Source organism: Periophthalmus magnuspinnatus, chromosome 19 (assembly GCF_009829125.3).
Source record: "Periophthalmus magnuspinnatus isolate fPerMag1 chromosome 19, fPerMag1.2.pri, whole genome shotgun sequence".
Classification (NCBI taxonomy): Eukaryota; Metazoa; Chordata; class Actinopteri; order Gobiiformes; family Gobiidae; genus Periophthalmus; species Periophthalmus magnuspinnatus.
Genome location: NC_047144.1, coordinates 20,748,660 through 20,757,686, shown reverse-complemented (window position 1 = coordinate 20,757,686; position 9,027 = coordinate 20,748,660). Strand labels below are relative to the sequence as shown.

Sequence of the window (9,027 nt, the reverse complement as noted above, 5' to 3'; positions counted from 1 at the left end):
TCTATGTGTTACGTTAGCGTGCTGCACTGCTATTCAGCCTGTTGTCTATTTTATACACTGCCTGGACAAAAACAAACTCGCCACCAAAAAAAAAAGTTCACACACTAATATTTCGTTGTTCTGCCTTTAGTTTTGATTGCGACACGTATTTGCTGTGGCATTGTTTCGATTTCACTTCTGCAACGTCACAAGATTTATTTCCATCCAGTGTTGCAGTAATTTTTCACCTCTTGCATTGATGATGGTCGAGTCTGACGCTGCACAAAGCTTCTCCAGCACATCGCAAAGATTCTCAATGGGGTTAAGGTCTGGACTCTGTGGTGGACAATCCATGTGTGAAAATGATGTCTCATGCTCCTGATCCACTCTGTCACAATTTGAGCCCGATGAATCCTGGCATTGTCATCTTGGAATATGCCCGTGCCATCAGGGAAGAAAAAATCTACTGATGGAATAACCTGGTCATTCAGTATATTCAGGTGTCAGCTGACCTCATTCTGCTGAACCTAGACCGGACCAACTGCAGGAAGTTTGTACCTATTTGCTTAGTTAAATCCAGGTGGCGCGTTTTTTTTTTTTGGCCAGGCAGTGTAACGTGCTTTTAAAGATAAAATGTCTGTTCTTGGTCTCCAATTTTGTAAAATAAAGTTCCCCAAAAGTGCGACTTATATGTTTTTTCTTCATTATTACTCATTTTTTTCATTATTACTCTATTTTTTCACTGGTGCGACTTATACTCCAGAGCGACATATAGTCCAGAAAATACGATAATTATCCTGAGGTGACCAAAAACATGTTTAAAAGAAAACTTAAAGCCACAAGAATGCATAATATGTGTTCTTTAAGAGGTAAAAGTAGCAGATTGTGGTTGGTTGACAGCGACAGACAGAACAAAGGACGGAACAAAGACGAAATACAGTGAGCAGTCGTAAGATTTAGTTTTAAAGGGCACAAAACATAAGCATTCACTAATAGTATATTTGTAACCATTATCTCTTCTATTAAGTTCGTATAATTTATTTTCTGAAAAAGGCATCACAAACAAAAATTGTTCTGAAGCGTAAAGTCTTTTCACCAAAACACGTCCCAGCGCAGCGTCCGAGTGTCTCAAAACATTTACAATAAGCGACTCCTTCAGCTAGGTACTCCTGTTCCTGCTCCTGCTCAATATCTGGAGATGGGTCCCCGGGCAGGTGCACTGGTCCTGATGGGTGTCCCCTGACGGCTGTGAAGGATGGGTCGGGTGCAGAGAGGAAATTTCCCTGGGGAGACAAACAGAAAATCAGATAGTTTTAAAAAATGGAAGTTATTTTGAGCATAGTATTCTGTTTAGACAGTGTAGTATCTATAATTTCACATGGATGTTTCAGTATCAACAAAGTATTATTATGCATTAATTGTAGTTATGTTAAGTTATTAGTTAAGTTATTGTCCTTTAAACATGCTCCTTTTGTACCTCTTCACTCATGTTTTAGATCTTAAAATAATAGTTAGCTGTAAATACAGACATCATTTCAATACTTTGATCTGGTGCAGTAATGGGGAACATGTCTGGACATTTTAATACAAGCACGCAGCAGTAATGAGCAAGATTTGACGGCAGAACTGCTTCAAGAAAACATATTGTGCTTGTGTCTGCTGTATAGTTATAATCTATGACACCCGTGGATCATTATGTTGCAGTTTGCACTTTTTAAATCGCAGTATTCATCTAAAATGACTTAATAAACGACACAAGTTCACTGACTTCTAATGGATAGATGCACATCACACTAGCAAACCATGGATTATTTGGACATTTGTACCAAAATTAGGCAATGCTGCAGAATCCTACACATGTTACGAATAAGGAAAATAAAACTAGAGAATGCAATAAGTGCAGAGCAGTGGGCATACGCTGGTTGCGATGAAAACAGGGTTGGATCAGCAATATGGCGTCGTTAAAGGTTGCTCAAACATGCACGAATCACTGCAAATACAACTTTCAGAGGGTAAATGAGAAGGGAAAACAACTATAACATGGTTAACAGCTCTGAAAAGTCAATTTTGCATAAAGATCTGCTTAAAAATTCGTCTACCAGTGATTTATGGACTTAAAAACTTCTGCAGTCTCTGTCAATGACGTCATAATCCTGGGAATTTTAAACATAAGGCTCACAGACAAAGGGCTTTCTACAGAGGATTACCGAAACCAGCGGGAATGAAGCTAAATATAACTCCAGGTATGTTTTTGGTGAGGGAACAATGTTATAACGTGCTTTTTCTGAAACCTGGGTATCAAATAAAACGTGAGAAGGAAATCAATACTAAAAATGACACTGTTTTTCATTGTGGCAGACAATATAAAATAGTTGGTGTCGCAATTTATGTTGAAGATCACCTGTCTGTGCACCTTTTAGTCTCCCGTTCAAAGCCTAAATGTTTTGAATATCTGTCTCTGTCTGTTAGTTATGTAAATGATCCTGATAAAAAAAACAAAAAAACAAGGTCTCAATTAATGAATAGCCTGAATAATAAGTGGATGGAGAAAGAGTCTGAAACTTCGAAAGACCTCTGCAATGACGTGAATCTCACACAATTAATTTCTATTTCGACCAGACCTGACCATAGATATGTAAATAAACCCATTCATTAATATAATCTTAACAAACAGACCCCATAATTATAAGGCAAATGGTGTTTTCCCACTAGATTTTAGCGAACACTGTCCAACTGGATGTACCCGAAACACAAAAGAGAACAAAAAACACATCCATTTGCAAAGGTGAGAAGATCGTATAAATATTTACACGAGCTGCCTTCATCTCTGACCCGTATTACAGTGATATCGGGCTAACGTCAGCATTCCCCGACCCTGATATGGCCTTGAAACTGTAGACCGACATGAGCCAAAAAGCAAAATTAGAATGAAAAACTGGAACAATTCTTCGTTCAACACATAAATTGCAAGTTTAACCAGAGAAAAAACAAAAATGCTGCGTATAAAACTGCGCAGACAACTAGGTCAGATTTGGATTGGGGATAAATAAAAATAAATAACAGTTCAAAATGCAAAAATGTCTTACTTCATGTCTGCGGTAAGAGAGTCACAGAAATCCGGCAAACTTTTAGTAGGCGTTTTATCTCTGCGTGTGATGTTTTGGATAATAATGATGATCCTTCTGATCTTGATTATGTTGAACCTCGGGCACAAAACAGTCATATTTTCTGCACTAAAACTTCTATCACTAGCTGCTCCATATTTAATTCAATATCTATTACATATTTTTAAAGTATCAACTCAAATGTTAGATTTACCAGAATTATGGAAAACGTGTCTACAGAGGATTTCCAAAACCAGCGTGAATGAAGCTTTTTAGTCCCATTAAGGTGGGACTAAAAATGTAAATTATTGTCTTTCAAACGTTTTAGAAAAGTTAGTTGCAAATCAAGTTACAGGTTATTTAAATAATTGCTCTATTTTAAAGTCTTATCAGTCCGGTTTCAGAAAAGGGCAAAGTACTGTCAACCACAAAAAATAAGACTGTGTCGCTCTGTTTATTGATTTAACTAAAGGTTTTGTTTCAGTAGATCATAAAATCCTCTTGAAGCACCTGAAGCATGTTGGATTTGACAACATGCCGATGGGTTTAAATGATTTTTTAGTAAAGTAAAGAAGTAAGTAAAGTAAGTAAAAGAGTGCCCCAAGGCTCAATTTTGGACCCGCCACTTTTTACTATATTTACTAATTCCATTGGCTGCAATTTAAGAGAAACCCTCATATATTTATTTGCAGATGGTAACGTTTTGTATGCAATTACTCCCAGTGCTGATCAGACGCTTTAAAAACTGCAGCAAGAGTTTAATGAAATCCAAAATTCACTCAAAAATATAAAATTATCATTCTTTATACACTAAATGACACATTGATTGAAAGAGCCAACACCTGTAAATATGTTTTCGGTTGACGAAAAGTTATCCTTTAAAATACACATGTCGGAATTATGTAACAGTTTAAAATCAAAAAGATCATGTTATTATGGAAACAAATCATGTATCTTATTGATTTACAGAAAAGAAATTGTTCAAGCGACTTTTCTTTCTGTACTAGATTATGGAGATATGATATAAATACAGACTACAACTTTGAAACCTGTTCACTGTTCAAAGTACATTGTCGATCTCGAGAACAACACTGTATAAAATGTATTAATAAGGCACTACTTGATACGCTCCCTGAACAACTTGTTGATGCATAACTTGTTTGTTGAACTTTGATACAGAAGCGTTTAACACAAGACGTCGCGATTGTTTAAGTCTTGAACTGAAATGGTTCTTTTGCTTCCCAACAGTTCAAGGACATGCAAACCTGGATACTTCAGTGCCACTAATGCACTTTAATAATCTGGTGATAAACATTTATACTCATATCTGCTCTTGTTTTTAATGTTTTAAATGGACCTATGTAGTTTCGTGTTTTGTCTGGAGCTCTCATTGGGCTCTCTCCGCATAAATAAACATAAATAAATGCAAAAATGAACGGTTAAAAGCTCAAAAAAGTGAATCTCGCATTATATGTCTTCTTTAAAAGCTTGTTTTTTAAGTTTTTTAAGCCAATGGAAACAGACAATGGCAAATCTTAATGGCATATTGTAAAATTCTAGACAAAGTAATTACATCAGCCAAACATTCGAGTGAGTAAATGAGAAGAGGAAACAACTAGAACATGGTTAAAAGCTCTAAATACTCAATTTTTCATAATAGGTCTTCTATAATTGGAGGTTTAAAGTGTCTCACTAAACAGTTCCTGCATTTTGGATGGAATTTTCAGTGTTGATGACATAGGTAGAAGAAACTCATTGATATTTCCTGTATTTTTGTAATTCTAAGCATTTTCCACAAACCTCCACTTAACTGATGTAAAACTATGATAAATATAAGGTGCTATCCCACCAAACCAAAACATAATAAGCAGTCGTATGCGTTTTAAGCCGTGTAAGAATTTTCGTTTCTGGTGCAAGCGTGAAAAAAAAACAAGAGTGAAACATAAAGTCAGACGGGTTTAAATGAGTTTTACACAGGTGAAGTGAACAATGAAGTAACGGACTCTCAGGAAAGGATCGGAGAGAGTCCTGAGATGTTACAAAAACTAAAGGTGTATAAAAGAAGCTCAAAAAAAAGTTGCTACCTGGATTTAACTAAGCAAATAGGTCTGAGCCTCCTGCAGTTGGTCCGGTCTAGGTTCAGCAACTAGTCCAGACCTTAACCCCATTGAGAATCTTTGGGATGTGCTGGAGAAGCTTTGTGCAGCGTCAGACTCGACCATCATTAATGCAACATCTTGGTGGAAAATTAATGCGACACTGGATGGAAATAAATCTTGTGACATTGCAGAAGCGAAATCGAAAACAATGCCACAGCGAAGCTAAAGGCGGAACAACGGAATATTAGAGTGTGACCTTTACTTTTGGCCAGGCAGTGTACAGTATAATGGTATTTCCTCATCAAAAACACACCTGGAGTTGTGTTTTGCTTCACTCACACATGTTTAACACACTGCCTGACGTCTTCACTCAATGAAAACTCATTTCATTTGGATAATTTCAACCCTGGAATTGCCGATCGCTACTAAACAAAAGATAAAACGAACTGGAAAATGACCGCTTCATAACATCACGAGGCGGAACGGAGCATTTTTTTGAGCTTTAGAGATGATAAAGAGCATCTCAAACGTGTGAAAGAAACTGAACACAATGGCGGGTAACATTATAACATGGCTTAAAGCTCACATGAGTCAATTTTGCGTAATATAGAACGTTGATGTCTCTCCACAATAAGGACAGCCTGGAGTACGCGCATTATACTTTATCCCCTAAAGAGTGTTGAGTGAAAACAGTGAAAACAGTGAAAACAGTACTAGATCCCTCGGAGAATCATCTGCATTTCGGAAAACGCGGGGAGGAAGATTGTGTTTACATGACAAGGAGATCTGGCCAAGGGTAACAAAGACAGCAGCAGATGTAAACAGTACTTAAAATGCAAAAAAGGGCTACGTGGATTTGCGAAAACTGCTATTAACTGTAAGAAAACCTGTCTGGGTGTAACAACTGATGTATAATTTGAAGTTAAAGGGCATGTAGCGCCTGATTTTTGTATTTGAGCAAAAAATATGTCCTCCCCCAGTCCAGATGTATTATATAAGAAGCCCTTGAAGTCAAAAATAGTCCATCGCGTCCTGTCTGCATTTAATTAGTCAGCGTTTTATTGTCACATAATAAGGAACTGCGGGTTGGTTCGGCTCTGTTCGCTGAGAAGGGTGAAAAATGTTTATGAACTAATTGCGGTGAATAACTGGGATGCTCGGAATGTGTGAGGTAAGTGAAGAAGAACTTAGGACCACCGCAAACTGCTTAAAATCGGATGACAAAAATGAGAAAAACGAAACCATACATGAAGGAGTGGCGCAAGAAACGTAAATGTTCAAATCATTTCGTATTGTCAAACATAAAGCTTTTCTAAAAGTTCAAGTAAGACTGTCAAATATATAATTAGATCTTCAAATACATACGTAGGAGTAAAATTATAGCGTCTGAAAACTATACTATCCACCTCTCAAACTGAAACACATAAAAATAAAATAAAAAAATGTCTATCGGCCAAATTCTGAATCCGTTTAATCTGGTTGTTTTTAGTAAAATAATGTACAAGCTCAGCATCCGCCCTCCACTGCAGCTGAAAGTGTCCGCTCTGCACTTCTGCTCTCACGCTGCTGCGCTACTGGGACACGCTGATATCCACACGTATTACAGTTTTTATACCCCAAAGCACACGAGCAGCATCCGCCCGCAGAAGCCTAAAGGGCACTGCTTACTTTTGCAACTGCTACTGCTATAAATCCCAATGCTCCAGGTGTAATTATGTTTTTAAAGCTGGTTCCCAAACGTTTGCTTTAGATGATTGTATTAAAACACAGTACCTGATTTTTACTGTCTCAAAAATATGAAAAATACAAGTACATCTTAAAGTGTTTGTACCAGTCTTCAGTTATAGCCTCTACTTTATACATCCCAGGTGTAAATAATGTCAGTCCACTGCTGCTAATGCAGCAAACCAGGCTGGTTTAATGAGGTGAAAGGTCACACCAGACTCATGTGTGTCAATCTGAACTGAGTTCTACACTTTATCAATCTGGGACGGCTCTCACTGAAAAGGACTGGAAAACACATCATGACAATTATTTGAATCTGATTAGTCAAAAACAGCAGAACAAAACAAAAACCTAACTTTTGTTGCATCCAGTTGAGAAAAGCACAGATGTCTCCCCTGTTCACAAATGCTCAAAGCACTTCTGCATGTTTTTCACAAACAAAATAATACACATTGATGTGAGGCTTAAGTACGTCTGTCGACGCCGCCAGGTTTGGTTAAGTTCACTTGAGCTTTGGCTTCTGCACAAACCCCAGTGCTGCTCTGTGACTGCTGTGCCAGCCACCTGTGAGTTTGTGAACTCAAATATTACAAGAATCCATCTTGCTGTGCAAGGTTAGGAATCTTTGGACAAGAGCGACAAATGTGTCTCTTCTATTTATAAAAACAAACAGAAAAGAGTGGGACCAGTCAAGTCAAGTGCGCACAAACACCACAGCAAAAACTGTGGCATCAGCTAAAACGTGAAACATTTATTTGTTAAAAGGTAATTATGTCATAACGACTTGTGTTTCACATGTTAAATTTTACATTTTAACAAGTCGACTTTCGCTTAGACTGAACTTGTCGTGGGTTTTGTTGCAGTGATGACAGTCGCACACAGACGGTGCTCTGCTGTGCTGTTGTGGTCACCACCTTTAAAGTCCACACGGACCAGACCACATGTCCACGCCATAACTAAACATTTATCAGGGAAGAGGCTGCAGTGTCAGGTAAAAATAGACTCCCAACGGAATGAATGTGAAGCATCGCAGCACCTGTGCTGTGTGCTGAGGACTGAGCTCCTCTCGTTACCATTTAATAACCTGGAATGCAAACGGCCTCTGCACTTGTGCAGTCTGAGCCAGAGGTTACAGTCAGTCTGTGCCTACAATAATTGTATTTTGTGCAATCAGACAAATTTGTCAGTAACATGCGGAGTTGGATCTTTACACGGCCGTCTGTGCCAAATGAACCAGGGCCATGTGTGTCTGTGCCAGTCTGGAGCTGGTGCTTAGGTAAGTGCTGTAAAGCCTTGTGCACTTGGCGGCCAAATTATCCATAAATGCCCTGGACTTAGGATGAGATTCAGAGGAGATCTATTTACAAAGCTGGAGCTCTTAAACTCACACATCTGAATAAAGTTCTCTGTGTGTTTAGTTTGTTATGGTTGGAAATACTTAAGTCCACAGTGTCGGCCAGTTTGGACTTAGCTTCAGGTCTGCTCCACAAAAGTTGTTGTCTTGCAATTCTGCAGAGACCAGAGAAAAAATATCAAAGTACAAGTCATAGTAAAACTTAAAAAAGTAAGCAGATTCAAGTACTCGAGTATTTTACACTGACTTTACGTGAGGAGATAAAAGTGAATGATACAGATGTAGATTTATAATGACCACATCAGTCTGATCTGCTCGTCTCCAGAGATGCCCTTGCTCAACCTGGAATGATCCACAGTGGGGCATTGAACTTATTTATGTCTGTGACAAGTCAGATCTACAGAGAGGCAAGCCAGCTCACAGCGAGGATGCATGTTGTAATGTAAATACAAAAATGTGAGTATAGTTAGAAGGTCTATTTTCACTTCATTATTCCACCACTGCTTATCCTCAAGTCCAGTGAAAACAGCTCAGAGTTTGTTATGTTTTCCATGTAAAAAAGTCAAATTTGCTCTGCCCCAGCGGCCTGCACAGCTATACGTCTATATTGTAAAACTCTCTTAGGGTCCATGGAGATTGCTACATTAAATTATGAAGCATTTTTATCTTCCGCAAACCAAGGAGTAAGGCTGGAGCACTGTTAGGACACTATTTGTCGTTAGCATTACCGTGATTTCCTGCCACTGTGCTCTCTGGTCTCTGAAAG

The 9,027-nt window shown here is 38.3% G+C and overlaps 1 protein-coding gene across 1 annotated transcript in view; it reads right to left on the bottom strand.

Moving 5' to 3' along the window:
• Positions 1-533: 533 nt before the first annotated feature.
• Positions 534-9,027, bottom strand: part of LOC117387416 (urotensin-2 receptor) — an 82,342-nt gene continuing 73,848 nt past the window's right edge. The window contains exon 4 of the mRNA XM_033984925.2: positions 534-1,262. The gene's annotated coding sequence lies outside the window, so the exon portion shown is untranslated. The remainder of the gene's footprint in view (positions 1,263-9,027) is intronic.